The following is a 24,499-nucleotide window of genomic DNA, read 5'->3' on the forward strand; positions in this document are numbered from 1 at the left end:
TCCTTCACTGTCTGATCTCCAGGAAGTTGGAAGGCAGTGTTTTATATATTTTGTCTCTTTTCTGATTTTTCAGGAGGAAGGGTAAATCCAGGCCCTGTCACTCCTGGTTGGAAGCAGAAGTCCTCAGACTCACTGTAAATGTGAAGAGTTCAAACTTTGCTTGATCAAACTTTGCTTTCCTTTAAGGGAAAATTTGCTTCTAAGACATCGAATAATTTTAAAAATGGTAAATATTTTTTAAACAAAATATTAAATCTAAGTTACTTTGTAGGAAAAGCTGTAGTATTTTCACACACATACCTATTCACCTCGTCCCAGAGAAGATGCCCTTGGTTTGGTATCTGAAACTATACCTGTGTCTGTCTGAAGCAAAATAAATCAATTGGATAACTGTCATTAAGAGCCCTGGATGTTTTTATGTTCTCACTCAAATTAAGGACATCAAATTAAATTTGATCTTCATCTCCAAGCTGGTTTTCTAATTTGAAATAATTCTGGGACCACCTCTTTCCTCTTTTGGTTTTAAAGTTGAAGGGAAAAAATGATTTGCCAAAAATACATGACAATTCACTTTGCAAAGCTGAATTCTGAGCCATGGAAACTAACATTGAATCAAGGACTGTGTTCAAAATTGCATTTATCAAACTAAGGTTGGATTTGCCAACCTGGGGCACTGCCCGATTGTCATTTCCAGGAAAATGATGTGAGAAAATACTTTGAAGAGGGAAAATAATTATCCTCCCTCAACAACTTCAAAGGTAGCCCTAGAAAATGAAAATGAATCCATTTCTCCTGACTTCAGAACCACATTATCAACTGTGAACTTGTTTCATGACAAAAATTCAGGTGGATAGTCAGTTTCTCTGAACTGGATCCGTATAGTAAGGAAAGAGGGTATCCACCTCTCTCTTTGGGTGCCAGCCAACAGGGCCAGGAGAGCGGCTGGGTAGAAGCATAGACTGTTTCTGTTCTCCCACAGCTGCTTTGCAAAACCTTCTGAAAAGGTCAAAGCTTACCACAGAACACAGTGCTCACGGCTCACCTCTCCTATCTTTCAAGGTCCAGCTAAAATCATACCACTGCCCATGAAGCTTTTCCCAGATAGGTCAACTTCCACTGCTGTTTCCCTCCCTGTTTAATAGTTTAGATGTTCTAACTCTAAAATCTATATTTTGGTGTTTAATCTTATGCTGTTTGGAATTGTTTTGTAATTGTTTCTGTGCTTACATTGTCTTATTAATGCACTAGTGAGCTACTTTAGGACAGAGAATATGAATTATTTTTCTTTACATCTCTTGTTGTGTCTAATAAAGTCGTGACCAATTTCTCTGTCATCCTTAACTAGTCATTGTTTATATAACCATGGGCAAGTCAACTAAACTCTCTTTAGCCCACAGTATTTTTTTTTTTTTTTTTTTTTTTTTGCGGTACGCGGGCCTCTCACTGCTGTGGCCTCTCCCGTTGTGGAGCACAGGCTCCGGACGCACAGGCTCAGCGGCCATGGCTCACGGGCCCAGCCGCTCCGCGGCATGCGGGATCTTCCCGGACCGGGGCAAGAACCCGTGTCCCCTGCATCGGCAGGCGGACTCTCAACCACTGCGCCACCAGGGAAGCCCCTAGCCCACAGTATTTTAATCTATACAATTTGGAGGTTAGATTAGCTGCTTTACATGGTTCATTAGGATACAAAATTTTACAATGCTATTGATTCTGTATAAAATTCCATTCAGTCTACATTTGTTGATTCCAAATCTGTGCCAAGCATCAATGATATAAACAAAGACGATTAGGACAGCGAATTTACAATTTGAAGGGTAGGGAGAGAGTTGGTTAAGGGGCAGAATTACTGTATCTAAAAAAATCCAGCACAGGTGGATAAAACATAGTAAAGGAATACTTAACCAGCTTTGAAGCAGACTTACAAATTCCATTAGCAATTTGACCTTGGGGAGTGGATTTGGTTATTTAACAAAGATGATCATGAATCAGCTAGTGACACTAGTCAGACAATTCTTCCAAAAGTTTCATATTTAGTTATTCTGTGGATAATATGACCTTCCACAGAAGAAATGTTCCTATGGAAATAGTCGGAATGTTATTTTAATCACCAAAAAAAGGCATTTAAACATCCAGATTTGCTCTGTGTTAATATCTAAGAGGAGGTGTTACAGTTATTAGGGGAATTCTAGTCCCTGGGCTGTGTGTCATAGGAGGGACAAGACCTTATGGGGTAATGGACTTTATTATTTAACCTTCCTAAAAAAGTATATCAGTATCTAGATATTCTAGACTTCCACAATGTCATCAATGCACTCCTCATAGAGTCTGAATTATATTTTTCATTAATCATCACTCTTGAATGGCCAACGAAAGGCCTTCTTGTGTCGCCCGTGTCCTTTATGAGTTCCACAAATAACTAATTAAGCTCCCCTACAAAAGTCAGCATGAAAACAGGAGAAAGCCTCTGTGTACCGGCTTCACAGATCTGAGTCAAGACCTCCCGAGCAAGCGCCACAAAACTTCCTCTCCCCTCACAGAGTTCTCTCCAGAATTAAACGCTTATTGACTTCACACTAATATCCACTTAGTAATCTGCCGTTTTTGTTTGTTTTAATATAGCACTCAGTTTTACAGTAGAAGGGAATTATGCAGTTTAGAAGTATGAATATTAAAAAAGGATTTAATTAAATCTGTTGCCTGAAACCTCTGTCTAAAGCTATAATGACAAATTTAGTCCATATTTATTATGGTGCACAGGGGACCTTAACCAGATCATTAGTTTATATGCCTTACTCAGTAGTGAAGTTCTAAAACTTTACATTTTGCATATTATTACATTATTCATTTTTCCAACTAGGCATAAAATACGACTTCCCAGGAGTACAATACCTAATTCTTCAAAATATACAAAGATAGCAATAAAAATGATTAAATTACAACTCTTACATCTGTTCTTCTTGTCTGATTATAAATTAAAATGTTTTAAAACAGGAGAAAACAATTCAGGTAACAAATGGATTTCAACTGCTCAACTTCTCACAGGTTGGGGAGCAGATAAATACAGACACATAAACATAACAGACAGACACAGGGATTTGTAAAAATACAGAAATGTGCCCACTTAAGACTGGGTTTATTCTCACTTTCCATGGCTTCTACTGCCTATGAAAAACATTTGCCTAATATTAGATTACAATAAGTTAAATGCCCTCACTTCTGCTGATGACATAAAGTTTGAACTAGGCAACGATGGTGCCAATGTCTGAGAAATAACTGAATGAAATTGCAGTGTATATAAATACACTTTATTTTAAAGCCAAACTATAAAATGTTATGTCTGCCAGGAGGAAAATATTTAATGCCATTCTAATCCATAAGCTATCACTGCACAATGCAGCCTTGTGTTTTCTTTAACAATCACACATTAACTTGTGGTTAATTTAATGACGGAAATAGGCACCAGCATAAGATACCCTGAAATCATTTTTTATGTAATCTGTGAAGTCGTCCATCATTTCAGATTATGCAGTCATCAGCCACAAAACATAAACTTGAAAACTATGAATTGTCATCTATGTAGCTTTCAATTTGAGGTTAACTTATGATAAAGTCTCAGTGCCAAATAAGGCATAGGTTTTTTTAATAACTTTATTTATTTATTTATTTGGCTGCGTTGGGTCTTTGTTGCTGTGCGTGGGCTTTCTCTAGTTGCGGCGAGCGGGGGCTACTCTTCGTTGCGGTATGTTGGCTTCTCATTGCAGTGGCTTCTCTTGTTGCGGATCACGGGCTCTAGGCGCGTGGGCTTCAGTAGTTGTGGCTCGTGGGCTCTAGAGCACAGGCCCAGTAGTTGTGGTGCACAGGCTTAGCTGCTCCGCGGCATGTGGGATCTTCCTGGACCAGGGCTCAAACCCGTGTGCCCTGCATTGGCAGGCAGATTCCTAACCGCTGCGCCACCAGGGAAGCCCCATAGGGGCTTTTTTTGTTTGTTTGTTTGTTTTTATTCATAGTAGCCTGATATATGCAACTATATAATTTTGGAATTCATACTTCGTGGGTCAATGTACATTTGGCCACCTTGAATTCATGGATTTTTCTTCAAAGCCTACTGTTTGTCTTGAGAGATTTTACCTTGATTGTTATCTAGATTTTAGATACTTGATCAGGTGAAAACAGCATGTCGACATGTCCAATTTGTTTACTCACACACAATTATTAGGTGAAACCAAAAAAACTGGGTGCAAAGTCAAAGAAAGACAGCCATATTTACTAGGCTGAGGAGTCCAGTCTTCAGGAGAACGTAGTTGGAAGAATGGGTTGGAGAGATTTGGGCAGGATAGAAAAACTGGAATGTGAGTATTAGTTCTTCTTTGGAAAAGGCACCTAGGACTAGGCAATGGGTCAGGATAAAGGAGATTCCAATCAAGATGAATGCGTTAGTCTCATAGGAAGATTCCTGGGCAAGGAGGGAGAACACATCTCCTACTGAGTTCAACAGCGATCACCCACCCTCGAAGACTTCAGATCCACTCAGCAAGTGCATTTGAGTGAACCTGACCTCCAGTTTGTCTTAGCTTGAAGTCTTTTTTAATCCCAGAGATTCCAAAAATATTAAGAGAAACTAAGATTCATTATATAGACAACTGTGCAGGAAGCAAGGATGCATGTTTTTAAATGAAGAATTCTAAAGATTTCCAGATAGGGTTTCAGAAAAATAAAATTTGAAGACAGGTAAACCATAAATTATTTAGTCCCTCTTCTTCTAAATGAGGCTACACAAAAAAACTCTTATTCAAGGCAGCTATGTATCTGCCCTTTGAAACAACCAATTCTTTTGAATCTTCTCAGATGATCACAGAGTGGAAAGACTGATGCTGGCTGGCTCAGAGGAAACCCAGGGCAGGAATGCTTCCAGCCTCTGTGCCTGACACAGCTTCCAGAGCCAGGGGATTCTCTAGCAACTGTTGGCCTCTTGGGGTGGAATTAATACAGTAGGGTTTGCTCATTTTGTGAATATCTTCCCACAGGTGTATGCATGAGGAAAGCCAACTCGATAATCCAGGGCTCTTGCGTGTTTCCTGAGTTTCCTTTAAAACTTTTAGTTTTTTCTATCATGAATGAAGGTATTTACTTTAGATAAAAATTACCCTTTACGTTCATATGACACATATCTTCCAGATAACCTTTATGATGATATCACGAAGAAACTGTTTTTTTTTTTTTAATGACTGCTTCCACTACAAACTGAAATACACGAAATGAACAGCCATACAAGCTTTAATGAATCAAACCTCTCTCAGTTATTCAGCTGAATATGAAGAAGCTACAAAGGAAGACTGAACTCAGTGCTGTGAAAACAGCTCACAGCCTATAATGTGGAAAAGAGGAGTCTAAATGCTATTCTCAGGAAAGAGTGAAGGGGAGACGGAGAGAAACAGGGACACACAGAGAGAGGCCCGTTTGGAACAAACGAAATCTGTCAGCTTTCAAAAGGAATATACTGTACTGGTTTGGCCAAATGACTCTATTCACAAGACCACCTTTGATTTATATAATAATCTGCGGACATCCAGTCCCACCCTCCAATCTGTAGGGAACAACACGCCACCAACACAACTCTGGCTTCATTACAGGACATCCCCCAATAAATAAAATCTAGATCTGGCCTCTGTCCACTGCTGTTCTAAATGAGCCCAGCCAGCCTGGCCCATGTTTTTTCATTTCATTTTCTGGAGCCAAATGACTACCATCTGCTATCACGAAGCTGTCACACAATCAGCAATGGAAGATTTCTAAGGAATATAATGGCTGAAGAATGAATCTATGACAGTCCAGCTCCCATCCAGCGGGGGAGAGAACAGCCACCCATTTGCAAAGGAACAGCCGTGTGTTCTCCCAGTTCTCAGCAAGTGCATTGTAATACAAATCTTTATTTGGACTCAAGACGTTGACAGGTCAATTGAACAGAATAAGTCTAGTCTATGATGCAGTTGTCAGAACTGGTTAAAGCAGGAGTCTGTTTACCGACGTCCTGAGGTATTCTAACAATTTTTCTTGCAAACCAGCACCTTGAGGTTAATTACTTTACCAATTTGAGTAAATGGCAAGCCATATTCCCATCTGTCTCCATTAGCTCCCCACTATTTCTCAATTTATGATGACTGGGGTCAAGGCTGTGGTACAAAAGAAGAAGTAATAAAGCATGAATGCAGTAATTTTCTGTTTATACAAATGTGGTAGCCACAGCATAAATAAGGCAAAGACATTTCGAACGTGCGTATTCTTAGCTTTGAAACCTCTGGATGCTAACTCTATTTACAGTAAATACGTCTCCTAATTTGTAAGTATAAAACAAATACAAGTGACAAACCACACTTTCCATATTTATGGGCTGCAAGCTAAGCTCTGCTGTCACTGGCAGTGAGACTTTGGCTGGTCTCGCCATAGAAGGCAAGTCATAAAAGATTCTGAGAGGCCTAGAACAGTCCATTTCTCTTATGCTTCCTTGTTCAAGCTCTTTGGGAAAGAAAGAAATGTTAGACTTCTCCGTTGGTACCAACATCAGGTATTAACGAATCTTTTACCTTTAGCATAAACATCTCCTACTATCTGTGCAGGATTCAGTGTTGGAATCCCTTAAAGTCTACTTAGAAGTACAGCTGATTAAAAAATTTAGGTACCTGCATTTTCTTTCCTTTTTTTCCCTCACTTTCTCCTTTCCCTATCTCTCCCTCTTCCTTCTTTCCATTCTCTGTTTCTCTTTCATTCGAATCACTATCAAACATAAAATAATTTAAAAACCTTATGTGTACAGGTTTAATCTAAATCATAAATATATAACATACTTTAACTTTGAATTTCACAGCATATTATTTCAGTATTAAAAACAAAAGCCCTTAATATATAATTTAAGAAGAAATCATAGCCAGTTTCTCCAGTATCTTAATAGATACGGCAGAGTGATATGTTTTTACCTAATCTGCTTTTCTCAAACACTGGCAGTTAAAATAAAAATGCAGAGAGGATACATTTTTGGCTACCTGCCACAAATGGTCAAAGTGATCATTAATTAAGTGCCACAATAAAATAGATTTTATAGCAAATGAGGCATACAACATATATTTTACAATAAAGGATTCAAAACAGAGGGAAAGCAAAACTACTGCTTCATGATCACTGTAAAGTTCTAGACTCTGACACTGTCATCGATCAAGCACAGATCCAAAGAAATTCAGTTTTGAGGAAAAAAATAGGAAGAAAATATAGTTTTTTCTTAACTTCTAATGGGTCACCTGGAATAACAAGATTTCTTCTCAGCTTTCAGATGGACTCTTAGGCAAATGGAAGGGTTCTCTTCAACCTGCCCTCTGGAACCCAAGCCCTTCCTCTTCCTGCTTTCTGGCTGCCTCTGTGTCTTCTCTTTACTGCCCACACTCCCTCTTCCCCTCTCACCCTGAAACACCAGCTACTATTTACAGAGGAAACAAAGAGAAGGTCTGCACACGTTTTGGAATGGCTTTTACCTGCTAATAAGGTGAAGAATATTACTTAAATCTAGGCTGAAAAGACTCCAACTCTCTCTGAGCTGCCAAGAGGCAGCTGTCCTCTTGAGGGGAGGCCCATCCTGAGTGAGCCTCGCTCAGGGCCGACTCCTAAAGAGCGTCCAGGCTTCCTCCCAGGCGGGAGCAGGGAGGCCAAAGTCTGGATCCAGGGTACCTCAAATCCCAGGAGGAGAAAAGCAGGCAATGTGGCTGACTAGAGGAACCAGAGGTAAGATGCAGCGATTTGCAGAAAGGATCCCTTCATCTTTTGTGGGAGAACATAAGGGTAATTAAAGAGTGGAAGAAGCTGATCCTAAGGCCCCATTTAAAAAAAAGATTTAGGAGTATAGAAATAGATCCATTCACTCAACCAAACTATATTTTAGCTCTGACTACGTGCCGGAAGTGTGACACTCAGAGATAAAAGACAGATTATTGCCTCTGAAGATACCCTAGTGTAATGGGCAAGACTAGAAAATAAATCATTACAACGTGGTGTGAAGTGTATTCAGAGACAGGTACGCATAGGATGCTACACATAGGCTTCTCATAGTTGGGGCATCTAAGTCAGCTTTGGGAGATCCATGGAGTGGAACTGACCCGATGGGCAGCATCTGCCCACAGATACTCCCACATTGGCCAATATTCTGCCACAGAAATACTGAATCATCTCCATTGGTAAATATCTCTCAAGTTGCAAAATCTCCTAGGAAGGGTAAAAGTAAGGACTACTGGTCACTTACCTTTTCATATGAATTCATTTAAACATGATAATTTCTTAGATCTTAGAATATGAAAGGTAGAAGAAACCCTGGACATCATCTAGTCCGATTTCTTCATTGTACTAAAGAGGAACCTCTAACCTGGGAGGTTGGAAAAGTGTGAGGCTTGTGAGGACTCCTGCTGCAGAAGGATGGATTCGGGGCTGGCTAGCATCAGCAGTTTCACCAAAACTGGATGCGTTGGTAGATGACAGCAGTAAGGCTCTTTACATCCAGTGAAAGATCTTTAGACTTACATTTTCTACCCATTGATAATATTCCCTAGTGTTTTTTCTTTCTTTCATTCAAAAACATGTGTTGAGCCTTTCCCACGTACCATGCACTGTAATGTGTGCTGTAAGCCTTTATAAGATGGAAAAAAATAACTGGAAGATGCAAAGAGAATGGGCTTTGGAGGTCAACGTCACTGACAGTAACTACGTGGTTCTGGGCAAACCTTAATTTCTTCAGCTCCAACATGGATTTAATATGCACCTTGTTGAAGGTTGAGAGGATTAGAGATGATTAGTTAATATATGTAAAGCATCTAGTAACATGCTTGGCACAAAGCAAACACTCTGTAAACGACAGGTAGCGCTGTTTAATTTGCTCTCAATGGAGCATATGGTCTGAGGATAAGATCCATGCAAATGCCAGGCCCACGGCTGTGAATGGGGAGTACAAGGAGAACGTGCCCACAAGCTTTATCTTGTAGGACCTGTGTGGGAGGAACAAACTTTCCTGGTGTAAGTCTGCAAACCTTTCACAGGGCTGAGTTAGGGTTTTTGAAGAATACTTAGGAATTTGCTGGAAGAGGTGAGGAGATGAGATTTGAGGCAGACGTTCCAGTATTTGTAAAACACAGAGGTTGGAGACAGCATGGCCAGTTTAGCCCAAACTAGCATCTCTGTCTTATTCTCTTACTCAAAACACCCTTAAAAGGCTATTATATTCCCATCAAAACAAGATCCCTTGGCATTTAAGATGCCCCAGTCCACCTCCTTGAAAGGACTGCCCACCTCATCTCTATGCAGATTCTTGCTTGTATTTCACCTATTTGCTATCCCCCCAAATACCTTGCCCAGCTCCATCTCTAGAATTTGCTCACATAGTTGTCTGCACCCAGCTGCCCTTCCACCAGCTGATCCTGACTTTACTCATTTGTCACAGCCTGGTCAGATCCTACCCCCTCCTCCTCTATTTGGCCCACCACCTTCATTCTTTCCTCTGAACTCCCACAGCACTGAGTTATCCAGCCCTCAATCACATCCGGCTCTGTATCACCTCTTAAATTCAATTTGTCCATGTCTTGTTCTTCCATTGAAGTTTTAAGCTCTCATATACAACGGTCACATTTTAAACTTCTTCATGTCCCTTTCGGCAACTTTCAAGGGCCTTATGAATACCTATTTAATCTATGACTGTATTTGATTGTCAGTGTGATAAAACTTCATTTCCCTTTGTCTTTTGGGAAAAAAGATTTGGGGGCAGAGAATACAGAAGAAGATAATTTTTTTAATAAAGGTCAGTGGTCTAGGCCACCCCCTCCAAGAGGATGCCACGTGATCTAATCCATTTGAGACATGGGGAGAATTAACGTCATTTAAAAACTGCACGTAATTTCTGATCTCTCAGAGGTCACTTTCCTCTCTATGTAAGAACTAGTATAATGTCTATTCCTTCTACCTCCCAACAATCTTGTGAAGATAAAATGAGAAACACTGTGCCCGGTAAGAGTATTTGGAGAGTAAGGCATTCTCAAGACACACATGGTGTTCTCATAAGGTACGAATATACCCAAGCAATGGTCCCAGTTCAGAGACTGTTCTTTTTCTACTTGTAGATTTTTCTCCTTCTGGGCAGTGACATTATTTCCAGGTTAAAGGGTATGTTATACATTTTCCCTCCAGAAAAAGCTCCGAGGATAATGAGCTGAGGCTGAGAGCTATGTGCTTAGGTAAACTACAGCAACACAAAGTTCAAGTTTGGCGGGGACATACCTCATTAGACGTGGTGGATGGAAAAATGTCCTACAAGTGGTTTCTTCCAGTGTAATGAAGCTGTGAGAATCAGATGAGATTAGACGGTAAGACACAGAAAGGCCTGGAAGATGCCAGCCCAAGGGACCTTTCAGAAATTGTGCTTGTTTTTGTTCTCATTGAGAGTCCACTGCCTTAGTAGCTGAATGCAGAGCATTTGCCACCCACACGCTGCCAGACTGCAAGTCAAACAGTCTCTCCTTAACTGAGAACTCAGCTTTTCCACTCTCAAGTCCACCCAATGGAGGACAGATGAATATAAACGTCTGTATGGAGCTCCTGCATGTCAAGGAGTCATGATGAAAATCAGCAATCAGTTTTTTTTTAAAAGCCCCCGAAAAGCACAGAGCAGAGCAGAGTAGGAGAGGGTGACAGGGGGAGTAACAGGCAAAGCTGGTCCTATAATCCCACACAAAGACGGACAGCTGACGAGGGTTGGGGAGTTCTCACTAAAATATGAAGGAGGGTCCCCTTAAAATAAGGGGGGGTGAAGAAGAGCTGCTCCCCAGGAATCTGAGGCTACACTTGGAAAGAAAACTTGGTCATCACGCTACTTTTATGTACTTCTCTCCACAAGGGGTGGTAGGAGGGCAGAGATCTGCTTCGGGTGGGATTTCTGCCCAAGACTTTTCCCTTCTTAACAGAGATGCAAGTGTCACCAAAGACCTCTGGATTGTGAAGTCAGAGGTCTGCCCACTGTGCCCATCACTGCATCTCCAGGGCTAGTTCAGACAAGGGGAGGTACTCAATACATATTTTGGGGATAAGTATAAATGAGTGAGTGAAAGCAATGAATGGATGGAGGAAGATATGAATGGATGGAGGATGATATCTGCAAGGTTATCCTGAGACAGCCAGGGGGATGGCTGCAACTGGCAAAGGCACATTGGTGTAATTTTCCATGACACTTTCTCCACCCAGCTCACATCAAGAGATGGGGACTTGGTGTAGAGTGGGGATTTGGCTCCTGAGGTCTGGTGTAACTGGGATTTCATGTCCATCATACTACAATAAAATCATCATTGTTTTATTATTATGGCAAAATGGCTGGCCCCTGAGTAGTCACAAAATCAAAGTGGCCCTCTTAGATTGCCAAGAACACATGGGTTTGGTCTTCACTCCTTTAATATCCTTCACCGAAAGCTTCAACCAGCTACCCTCCACTTCTATTGTCTCATTCACCTTGACAATTATGAGGTTAAGAGCAGGTGGCTCACATGCCCAATATTCACAATGTCCAGAATATCTAGCAATAAGCATTATATGTCAAAATACTGACGGCCACTCAAGACCAAAAAAAATGTAGAAATCTGACTTTGGTGATTACAGATCAGTGGATTGAGGTCTTCGCTACTGCTAAATGCTAGAATTGGAAAACTTCATATGGCCCAAGATTCTCTAAAACTTCATTTGGAGATGATCATTTTCTGCCTTTTTTACATAGTGAATAATATATTATTGGGGAATTTTCTGCTCATGATTTTCTTATGAGTCTTTGAACTTGTTATAAAAATAATCTTCATCTGTTTTTCTAGAAATATGGCAAAAACTGACATGGGCAACTTGACCATATTCCTGTTGCCTCTTGGGATCTGTTTTAAATCCCAGCACACTTGGGTCTTGTGGCTGCATTTATGGCCTTCTCATCTTGCTGATACTTTCTGGAACCACCTACATGCCAAAGAATTTCTTTTTCTCTAGTGGACAGCGCTCCTTGCTTCTACAGATTCAGTGATAAATTTTCATTTTCATCCCAGAAAGACATCCCAGGACAAAACTCCCTTGACAGAATTAAAGCACTAATTTCTGCAAGTAAGATGAACTCCTGAAGGTAAAGTAAGATGATTTCCATCTTTGGAAACTGGTACTTTCTTATCATTGCCTCTTGGTAATTAGCATCCATCCCATGGCCAAATAATCACGTCATAGTCAAAAGGTCAAGGTCCTGGAATTTCATCTATGAAAGACTTCATGTCACTTTTCAATAAGGAAAAGTGCTCATGTTTAAAAAAAAACAACAACTTTATGATAGCTGGTGATAGCAGAGATTGGATGTGAGGTCAGGAACTATAAATGCATATGAAGCAATGCTTTGACTCAAGGTCACTGGCCTGAGCTAAGAACACTTCAATTGTAATCAAGGCCACTCATTGAACCATGAGTAATTTTAGGCAAGTTTCCCGTGTGTGCTGACATAACCAAAGAACCTCATCCTCCTTGACTGGCATGGAAATCAGCAGTTAGGTTGAAATATTTGAAGGTTGCTGTCTGAAGGAGGTGCTTTTCACTGTTTTCTGGCTGTACTAGCTTCTTATTGATTGTCCTTCATTTTCATAAGCACTATTCAGCTACAGATAGAATTATTATTCCCCCATCTTTTCACAGTCAGGGAGATGGTCCCCATCCAAGTGACGCTGTGTAATAGAAGATGGACATTATTCTCCAACCAGAGAAGTCCTCAATTGCTTCTATATAAAGTAAAACAGATAACCTTCTGAACAGGAGGGAAAAAATAAATCAGAAAGTTTCCTTTAAATAAAACTGACCTTGAAGCTCAAAAAGAAACTGAGAGACATTTCAGTATATGTATTTGATTTTAGGTACATATTTTGGGGAAGATTCAGATAAAAGCAAAATATACTTCTTTACAATAGGCTAGAGGTTTGAGAAAGAAGATTGTCTAACAGTAGTTCTTACTAATAAGATAGCCAGTCTATCTAAATATGAGAAACAAAGCAGTGTTCCCTCAGCTACCCTGATTTACACTGTGAGCTAAATCATCAACAATCTAGTTATGATAATGCCGAATTAGGAAAGGAGTCTCTCATAGCTTTCAGAAAACCTATAAGCTGTTATCAGCAGGAGGAATTGAGCAGCAAAAAGGAAAGTGAGAGGTAGGAGTTCCAAAGACGAACCATCTGACAGGTTGAGAAACTAAGCTAAGTTCTTAAGTCAGGGGGACCTGGGTCTGGGGGAGCCTTGAAAGATCAAGCATCCATAGTTGAATTTCTGCAAATTCTTTGCTAGCAGTGATGCCAACATGGAATCTGACTGCCGAAGGATATTTGGATGTGCCCTGCATCTGGGAGGATTATGGAGCGAACTTTGGTCTTGGAGACAATATGTTCATATCACACCTGCTCTCAACTGCCACAGGCTACAGTAATGGCCGAAGGAGGAGCCATTTTAGAGCCGCAGGAACCTGGGATTCAACGTCTAATTTGCAAAGTGCATCTGCTTTATAGACCTGTTTTGCAGCAGTTTCATAATTAGAAAAACATGCCTTATATTTCCCACTCCCCAAACTATGAAAAGAATCCGGCTTTATTTTTAAAACACTAATTACGTGATGGGGGAACCCTTAAGGTCAGGGAACACACTCCACTAAGACAAACAGTTTGTAAGCAGAGTAACAAAATTTCTCTGGTAGCGGGGAAGTCACGTGATGCGGTAGACTGGATTTATCAGATACTTGTGCCCAAGATGCCAAGTTGTTCTACACACTGGATTCATCTGAGATTCTGCAGTCAGTGTGCCTTAAAGAAACCAGGGCAGGGCTTCCCTGGTGGCACAGTGGTTGAGAGTCCGCCTGCCGATGCAGGGGACACGGGTTCGTGCCCCGGTCCGGGAGGATCCCACATGCCGCGGAGCGGCTGGGCCCGTGAGCCACGGCCACTGAGCCTGCGTGTCCGGAGCCTGTGCTCTGCAACGGGAGAGGCCACAACAGTGAGAGGCCCGTGTACCGCAAAAAAAAAAAAAAAAAAAGAAAAGAAACCAGGGCAGCTTTAGCTGTTAAAGCTGCGGAACTTATATTTTTGGGGGAGAACTTATCATCTGGGGCACTCTTTAACTGGTTGGTTTTAAGGAGACCCAATCCAAATAAAAGTCTTCAAATTATCTTCTTCAAAAATCTTTTATACTGAAATCAGAATTTTAAGGAGAATAATCTTAGTGATTTGTTCTCAGTGGACTGAGGAGTTGCATTGATGGGCTAATAATGAGAAGAAAAAAAAAGATGAAAAAGAAGTGTCAGGCACTGTGATAAGTGTGCTATATGAATTATCTCAGGTAATCAGAACAGCAGTGCTATGAAGTGGATGCTACCATGATTCCCATTTTACAGATGAAGAAACTGAAGCATGTAGATAGAGTACACAGCCTCCCAAGGTCACTGATTTACTAAATTTGAAAAACCAGACCTTGAACCTAGACAGTTGGTTCCCACATCTGTAATACTAAATTCAACATTAGATTGCCGTTTTAAGGAATTTCTACATGGATCATAACTGCTAGTTTCCTTGCCCTGGGTAAAGCATGATATGAAATGAATTTATCCTTTACAATCATTGACATAAGATCCTTCTATATTCTATGGGAATTAAATCTGGGGCCCAAACTAAATACAGATGCATAGCAATCTTGATCCACTGCCAACAGGCTAAAATTATTTAGGAGGACAAGAAAGGCCACGAAAAATGGTTTTCCAATTGAAACCATGTGAATTAATATATCTAGGGGAAACACAGATGGAGAAAATAAAAGAAGGATGAAACTATTTAAGAGGGTAGAAAAGAAGAGACCCAGGCACTCTGCTACAAATGAAGGTTCCTTATTTGGGGGTTGAGTCCTGAACTCTGAACTGAGCGCTCTCCTCTAGTCTTTCAGTGTATCTCGATGCTCTGTCCAATTCTATATTCTCCAGAATGCTTTATAGGAGCGTCTGTAGTTTTTCTCTTGAAGAAGAGGTATTGATTTGAGTATTGGTTTATAAACCACATGGTGTAGTAACCACGGTCTCTTCTTCCCAATAAGGCCGCTAACATAGTGAATCCAAATGCCAAACATATGTATACTTGTTACCTAACTTGTTTATTTTATTTACTGGCAAATACTGCTTATATAAAATGATATACTTCAACCTCTTAACGAAAATAAGGACACATCAGAAAGTATGTTGGCATTACAAAGTAATTCTTAAGTTTCCAAAAGGATTCACTGATGTTCCACTAAAGATAAGTCTCCAAATGTATTTAAAAGGCAACATAAGTTATTAAAATGGAACTCATATGTAACTTTTTAGAAATACACTTTCATTTTATACTTTTTCCCCCTTAAGAGAAGGATTCTTTCATCTAAAAGCAAGAGCTCTTCTGTTTCTCCTCTCATTTTTACAAATGCGAATAAAGCCCTGTTTCTAAGTTTGAAAGAACAATTTTATTATACCTCCTTCCTACACACTTCTGTAACATCAAACACTTAATGAGTGTCATTTCCAAATAAAAGACTAGGAAGCAATTATACATTTATATTATTATATATAATTATATTACTATTCCTTAAAAACATCACTTTTGCTGTCATTTAATTTATTTAACAGTATCTTATCTATCTATCTATCTATCTATTTATTTATTTATTTTTGGCTATGTTGGGTCTTCGTTGCTGCGTGCAGGCTTTCTCTAGTTGCGGCAAGCAGGGGCTATCCTTCGTGGCCGCGCGCAGACTTCTCATTGCGGTAGCTTCTCTTGTTGCGGAGCATGGGCTCTAGGCATGCGGGCTTCAGTAGTTGTGGCACATGGGCTCAGTATTGTGGCTCGTGGGCTTTAGAGTGCAGGTTCAGTAGTTGTGGCACACAGGCTTAGTTGTTCTGCGGCATGTGGGATCTTCCCGGACCAGGGCACGAACCCGTGACCCCTGCATTGGCAGGCGGATTCTTAACCACTGCGCCACCAGGAAGTCAAGTCCCTATTTAACAGTATCTTTTTCTTTCTTTTTTTTTTTTTTTTTTTTTTTGCGGTACGCGGGCCTCTCACTGCTGTGGCCTCTCCCGTTGCGGAGCACAGGCTCTGGACGCGCAGGCTCAGCGGCCATGACCCACGGGCCCAGCCGCTCCGCGGCATGTGGGATCTTCCCGGACTGGGGCACGAACCCGTGTCCCCTGCATCGGCAGGCGGACGCTCAACCACTGCGCCACCAGGGAAGCCCTAACAGTATCTTTTATAGTTAACTATATTCCAGTTTTTTCCTCTTGATTACCTGTTATGCATATTTATTTAATAAAAAAAGTATCTGTTCATACAATTTATCTTCAAATAAATTGGGTAAATTAATTCATCTTTTAAAAGTAGTACAGAATTCACTCTATAGAAGGGGGGACTCCAGAAAATCCTTTTGGAAAGCGAAGAGCTATTATATATGCCAACAGTTGGTAAAATGAATCTGATTGCTTTGAAACTGAAGATTGCTGTTATTTGATTTTCTTAAATAAAGCATATTTTCAGAGAATAAAACAAGATGCCACATTTTCCCATCCCTAAAGAAAAGAAAGTACCTGAGGCCTTGTTTTTAGGGTATTTTATTTATTTGCCCCTTAATAAATACCTCCTGAGGTCTACCACCAGGGGCCTTACAACTGTCCCCCTAACGTCGGGAAAATTTATCACCATTTAATATTTCTGATAATCACAGATATCAGGACATGACCCTTCACTGTTTATTTATAACTGAAAATACTATCAGAAAAAGAAAACAAAAAGGTATGAAAAAAAACCAGAAGTCCAGAGACTACAAAGAGACCATCATATTTTTAAGCCACTGAACATAATATCCTGTAGTATCTCACTGAAAATTTTGCCTGAGTTTCAAAGCCCACATTTTGAGACTTTCATGCTGTATCTAAAATGCATTAAGCACCAGCATGATTCTCAGTGGAGAAGTTAAAGAAATTATGAGTAGGTAAGCCCTTTACAACAATGACATTAGTTCTGATAATGGGTTAGCAGTACACAGCTTAAGATTCCTATAAAAGCACTGTAACTCTAATTTGGTTTGTTTTTGTTTTTCATTCACAAGGTAGGTTTTTGTTTGCAGCCTAAGAAATCATAGAATTTATAAAAGATGATAAGGTTATTTCAACCCAAAGGGTCAAACTCCTTCAGGTGTTACTTTGTCTTTCATATTCACCCCACTTGGCAGATGCGAAATGAAGCCCAGGAATGTAACATAACTACTGTTTGGAGGGAGAAGTCCACGGTAGGGGCAGGATATGGGAACCAAGTTCTCAACTGCTGGCCCACAGCCCCGTCTTTCTAAATTTCTGAAATTCCAAAACCGTCTTCCTTATGCTCCCTTCAACCCTCACACAACACGGCCAACCTCTGTTCTATTCCCACTTCCATACTTGTTGGATTTACCCATTTCTTTCGAGTTTCACAGTGCCCACCCTACTCTGGCATGTACCCCCTCACCACCTCATGCGTATTTCTAGACTACAAGCTCTATTCTGTTCTCTTATGACACTTTCTTTCTTGCCTTTCATCCAATGTCCAGTTGCTTTAACAAAATGCCGACAGCACATTACCTAAACAAAACAAAACAAAACAAAAAAAGACCTCACTATTTTTTGTCTGGTGTTCAGTCTTTTCCCCTTCTGAGCCTGCCTGCCTCTTCTTCCAAAGTTTGTATCTTATAACTATGAAACATGAACTTCCTTTCCTACTTCTCTAGCTCAGTGTTCCAGCACTTTATTCCTTACATCTGGAGTGCCTTCACACTGCCCTTTCCCACCATTTCAAATTCCCCTACTCACCTACACTGGCTCCAAGGCTATCCAAAGTCTTTAACTACATCTTCAGCTAGCACCCTATTTATTTGTGCATGTTTATAGGTAATCATAAATGTCTTCAGTGAATGTTTGCTTTTTCTAAAGAGACTGTAAACTCCTGAAGGTCAGGGCTGGACTCTACGACTACTTTGATTATACAGGAGGTACTCAAAAAGTGCTACCAAATTACTTCCTGATAGTTTGTCATTTAAACCACCCCTCAATCTGCGTATGTTTCATGAAGCTCTGGGTACAATGAGGACAAGTTAGTCCATCAAAATATTTCCTTCTGTTGGCTAGAAGTTTCTTTAGGTCTCAGCCTTTGACCCATGAGCCTCTTTCCTTAGAAAGGGGAATTAAACATTAAAAGAGTGGAATTAAAATGCCCACGCCCTGAGTTCTTTTAAATTACCAACCCACGATTTTAAGCAAATTCTGAAAATCTTAAAATGTGAGAAGTGCCTCTTGGTAACTCTATCTCCTGTTTATTGATCCACTTTTACACCCCGTCTATGAAGAGGGTTCCTATACTTTTTTCTGCTGTGGACCCTTTGAGGAGTCCAGTGAAGTCCACATATACCTTTTCTCAGAATAATGTCTTGAAATGCATGAAATGGTAGGATTACAAAGGAAACCAATTATACTGAAATTCTGTTACCAAAAAACCATCCAAAATATATGGTATGGTGATACTGGTGCTTCTTCGTTAATGTGTTAAAAAACAACACAGTGCTGGGTTTGACAACCATAAACAAATTGAAGCAGTGATATTCCAAGAGATCTACAAGAACAGTAATATGACATGAAAACATGTACAATTTCTACTGGTGACAAATACAAGTACTACTAACATTACTGTGGCTTATCGTCTACATTCATAATAGAAAGAAATGCTAAATTTTGGTTAGAGATTAGTGAAATTAAAGTTGTGATTCTTTCCCCTATCCAAATTCCTTGACTCTAACTTCCATCTATAGATTCCATGTTGGTCCATGAACCCAAAGTTAAGAATCCTTGGATTATGAAGGGGGTTAACTTTCCATATTTTTATGACTATTCTCAACTATGGCACAGCTGTCTGGAAGGAGTATAAAGTAATTTCTTTAATATTAATCTACTATTCTTCTTAAATTGCTATTACTTAGGTTTTCAAAATGCTATTTGACACCTGTCTCTTTCCTTACTGACTACATATGTATAGTCTCTTAAAATATTTAAGCTTATCTTCAAACCAGTGCTGTTCTCCTTCTGAACAAATCTTAACACAGACTGAGAAGAAAAAAAAAGAATATTTCCTCCATTGTGGAACTGCAGATCTGCACTCTACCTAAACATTCGCTAGATGAAGTATTAATAATTGATACGCCATTAGTTCATCTCTTTCCTTCATAGGTCAGCTCTTGGGGGATTATTTTATAAATTGTTTGCTGAAAGATATTTCATATCTTTATTAAAAGACCATTAAGCAGGAATACTTACCTACACTAAGGGGCAGTTTTATAGTCACCCATATTTCTTTTCCCATTTTGAGACACGGCACTTGATTTCTTAGTCTTCTCACTCTCAGGTTGCAGCTTATCTGTTACCCAAAACCAGACATAGTTGTCCAGGAACCCCACAGATACCAAAACCCACGGATGCTCAAGTCCCTTATATAAACTGGTGCAGCAAATGCATATAACCTATGCACATCCTTCTGTCTACTTTAAATCATCTCTAGATTACTTATAATACCTAACATAGTGTAACTGCTACGTAAATAGTTGCAAATACAATGGAAATGCTATGGAAATAGTTGCCTGCACATGGCAAATTCAAATTTTGCATTTTGGAACTTTCTGCAAATTGTTTTCAAATATTTTTGATCTGCGGTTGGTTGAACCCATGGATGTAGGACCTGCGGATACAGAGAGCTGCCTGCACGCTGTACATTGACTGTACACCGATTGGGATCCTGAACGAGGCAGGTCTATTTGGGTGAATGCTTGATCTTCCACTGGCTACACAAGGCATGGCTCCTAACTCATTCTTTCTCTGCCCTTAAACAAAACGGAAAATGACCTCTTATAATTACACAATGTTAGAATCTAGAACCCTCCAACCCTCAACAGTAGTTTGGAACCACTAGTGGTAGAGAGCCACTGTTTACTTTCATCCTATCAACTCACGTACATAAATAGGTATCAGAAGACTGGGGCTTTCTGCAGTGCTTAGAGCTCATCTGGGGTTCAGTGCAGGATTCTTTTGTCCATTTATTAACAATGCTGACAATAGCAGGACACATGATCTCCCCTAGGACTAAAAAAACCAGTAGCAAAAAACTTCCTTACTATCTTGCCCCAAGGGAAGCTGCGGAGTGAAGACATGCCATTATTTTTGAACTGAAATCAACTAGTCCATTTAAATGCCTTTATTACTTCAAATGTCTTATGCTCTCTATGTGCTTTTTAATGTAACTATTTTGAAGTTTTGATTAAAGACAGGGGTTTCCTCATTATTTATAGGAACTATATCTATATTTAATTAAACATAAAGCCTGCTTTGTCTTTCTGTCCGGGGAAACATTATCTTAACATCTGCTGGGAATTTTGCATTTTTTTTCTGAGCAGAATCTTGAAAATTTGAAAGGAGCTATACAGAAACAGGCAAACATGTAAAAGAGACAAACAATGATTTCAAAAAGCAAAGACAAGTCTTTAAATAGTGCATATTGTTGCTCTGTCCTTTCCAGGATGAACACAAAACCAAACTAGTAGCACAGACAGAGGGTATTACAAACATAGGAAGATAAACATGGCCTAACAATATTTATGTTACATGGACTTCGGGAACACAGCAGAGTCCTGTGCAAATGCCACAGCAACATGAAATCAGTATTGCCTCTCTGCAAATCGTTCTTCAGTAAGAGTTACTGAACATTTTGGGGATCATCCTTATTCAAATTTAGAGCAGACCTTATGAAAACTTTTTGTAGAACAAGATTATGCCATTTCTCCCTCAATTTGTTAATATATATTTTTTTAAGAATAAAATTCAGTGCGGGCAAGGGTATGAGGAAAAGGACAATCTAGTACTGTGCTGTGAGAAAGTCAATTAGTACCATCTATCTTGAGGACAGTTGGGCCAAACGTACGAAAATCCCTTAAGATATGTTGTCCTTTGCAAAGAGAATAGACTTGTGGTTGCCAAGGGGGAGGAGGGAAAGGAGAGGGATGGAGTGGGAGTTTGGGATTAGTTAGATGCAAACTATTACTTACAGAATGGATAAACAACAAGGTCGTACTGTATAGCACTGGGAACTACATTCAACATCCTGTAATAAACCATAATGGAAAAGAGAAGAAAAGAAAACAAAACAAAAAGATACATTGCCCTCTGGACTCAATTTCTGAAAACTCATCTGGAGAATATAATAATGGGTACATAACATAAAAATTTTGTTGCAAAGATATTTAACAAAATAAAATCTACAATATTACAAAATTGGAAATGACTTAAATGTTAAATAATAGGAGACTGGTTAAATCAGTTATGTCACATCCATATAAAGAAATGCTGTGTAGTCATTAACAGTACTTTGCAAGTGTATTTATCAACGCTAAAAAAGGGTGTTTAAAATTTAATATTTTAAATTTCAAAAATGTTACAAAGTGGTAACATATATGAAACAAACACATGTAACTATAAATCCATAGAGAAGTATCTGAGAAGATACGCATCGAAATGTTTACAATATAGTCTTCTGAATGTATGCATTTTCTCTTCTTCCTGTTACTCTCTACTGTTTGAATTTTTGCTGTATGATACTTTTGTAATTAAAAAATGTATTTCTAATTAGAAGACTTGCCAGGGTATAAATTAATTACTGCACATGTACACTATAGCGCACATTTTTACTTCACTAAAATGAGCACAGTTCCTTTTCACCTCTGAAATATCAGCTGTATTCAACACCTTTGCTAGGACTCAGAAGTGAAGGGGATAACACATTTTCCTTTATTCTGACATGCATTTCCATTAATTACATGCTTTCTCTAGTGTTCATCAACAGTAAACTTCAGGGTAAGTTTTTCCTACCAATTTTAAACAGTTCTGCATGGACAATTTTCAGGTCTGTCAAGAAAAGCCAAGACTAATATCCCAGTGTCATGTTTATAGCCATCTGTGTAGAAACAAAATCAGGTTTGGACAGCTTTTATCTTGCTAAGGTTCACATATTTTGATGTGTGGATGATACTTGGGTTTTGAAGCATCAATGGATTAACATGTTTGAGAGGGGAGGGAGTAGACGGCTTCTTCAAAACTAGCTCTTCCAAGTATTGACGGAAAGTAATTAAAACAACGTGAGCCATTTTGGGAAAAAAATAAAACCAAAAACATGAAACAAAGCATAGTAGTTCTAAGCCAGAGTTGGAGCTTCCCACAGATGTGAATAAAAATGAGATTATTTTAAGTAAGAAAACTAAGAGTGAGTGAAGCCATTTGGTTTTATAGTCATGAAGATGGTGTCCTCAGTTGTAAAGAAAGGAGGCAGCAGGTAGCCGCCCCTGGTTCTGTACCGCCCTGGGGGCACTGAGGGCAACCACCACAGCTGGAAGTCTGCAGGCTGGGTGGATGGGATGTAAAAGGCCCTCCATCCAGCATTTAAAGCCCACAGGTCACATTTAGGCCTTTCAAATACATCTGCCATCTGGACTCACTCTGTTCCCCTATAATTATTTCCCTTTCCCCTTTCTGCCCTGGAGTCATCTTGGAAGGAAATTATTAAGCATAGGATTAGGTTTACAACAAACAATGATTTTTATCAAATATATCTGAGACACCACCTTTTACATCACACCTTTGTCAGTTTCTTCCTTTTGAATAAAGAAGAAGTTGGTTGCTCTGAAATCTCCATCCAAAAAGCTGGCTTCCCTGACCCCTGACTGTCTTGTGTATAAGCCCCTTCAGCATTTATCTGGTGTGTCCCGTGGCCAAATCCTAGAACCTCCTAGATCTCAGAGCATTTTAAATATATAAAAAACTATTGCCAACCATAACAAGGGGGTTGATAAACACTGTGACCGTAGCTTTAAGACGACCAAGTAGAAAAGGTTTAGTATTTTATGATTGACAAAGGGATTTTAGTAAAATGCTTCGTCTTCAAAGCACGAAAATATGACTTCGAATTAATTTGAAAGCCTGACAGAAAATGGAAGAACTTTGTAGGAGATCCACATGGCAAGTCTACAGGATAGCAAACATCCAGATGTTTTGAGACATCTGTATTACTGCTTGAACCTTTCCATTTTCGATGTTTGGCTTCATGCAGACAAAACAAGAGCTTTACTTCCAACTCCGGCAGCTTTCAAACATTTTCAAGGAAAATATTTCATTACATTGTTTATTTTTGTTGTTTCTAAACGGAGGCTAACTTCCTCATTTTTTTCATTCCCCACAATATTACTGAGTAGATGCCTCATACCTGTTTGGTTGAATGAGGGGAAAAAAAGATGACTCATAATTAAATGCACAACTGAATAGGGAAATCATTTCTGAGTAGGACAATTCCATTATTAGTAATAGCATATCTATGAACTCAGGAGTACTTTTATTCTGAATCCTTCATTCTATGCATCCATATTTCATCAGTCTTTATCATCTCTCATTATAATATATAGAGAGCCTGGATAATTATTCTTGCTTTACAGGTGAAAATACTGAGGAACTGAGAGATGAAATCTGTCAAGTCATATACTTAGATCCTGTAGATCATTCAACTGCCCAGCCCAAATCATCCAATAAAATATGATGCTTCTCTGATTGAAAAGGTTTATTATTTAAACCCAGAAGAGATCTATTTCTGTATTTGTTTATTCATTTTGGTATGGGGTCTGAATTACTGAGATATGTGAATAAGAGGATTTACATCTGAGACACACCCTGGAATTCATTTTCCCCCTAAAACCTGCCCAAACACCTTCACTTCTCCATCAAAGAGCTTAGAGCTCTCTCTCTAGCTGGTACTGGAAACTCTGGATAAAATGGAGACAATGGCGAACTCCACGTCATAAAACTGTGTTGGCAGAATCTACCTCGTAGGGTTGTTGTGAGTGTTAACTGAGAAATCACGTATGAAGAGTTTAGGGTAGTTTCTGGTACCCACCATCTGCTCAAAGAGCTATAACTTGCTGTCTTGTTGTTCCTAATACTGCAGATGTTGGGCCTGGCAAACAGTCTATTCTCCCTAAGTGTAAGTTCATGCCCACTTCCTGCTAGGTAGACACTGATAATGTTTGAACCCCCTTCATTATTGTAATGTGCTGTTCTGTCAGAAAAGATAACTCTGTTTTGCTCTCTGGTTTCATCAGATAATGAGTAAGTTGGGCAAGTAACCCAGTCTCCCTGACGGCTGGTCCTAGTCATGCCTCCTCATGGTCCGTTAAAGTGGAAGATTGAAACAAAGTTCAGAATTCCCTGACCCGTTAGAAAGTCCCTGATTTCAGGATTATTCACATGAGCAAAATACTCTATTGGGAGTTGGAGGATATACATTCACTCAGTCAGATAATGAATCCT

The 24,499-nt window shown here is 39.5% G+C and overlaps 1 protein-coding gene across 2 annotated transcripts in view; it reads right to left on the bottom strand.

Moving 5' to 3' along the window:
* Window positions 1-24,499, bottom strand: part of NPAS3 (neuronal PAS domain protein 3) — an 870,093-nt gene that overhangs the window by 203,322 nt on the left and 642,272 nt on the right. The gene's annotated exons all lie outside the window — the stretch shown is intronic.

Source organism: Tursiops truncatus, chromosome 2 (assembly GCF_011762595.2).
Source record: "Tursiops truncatus isolate mTurTru1 chromosome 2, mTurTru1.mat.Y, whole genome shotgun sequence".
Lineage (NCBI taxonomy): Eukaryota > Metazoa > Chordata > Mammalia > Artiodactyla > Delphinidae > Tursiops > Tursiops truncatus.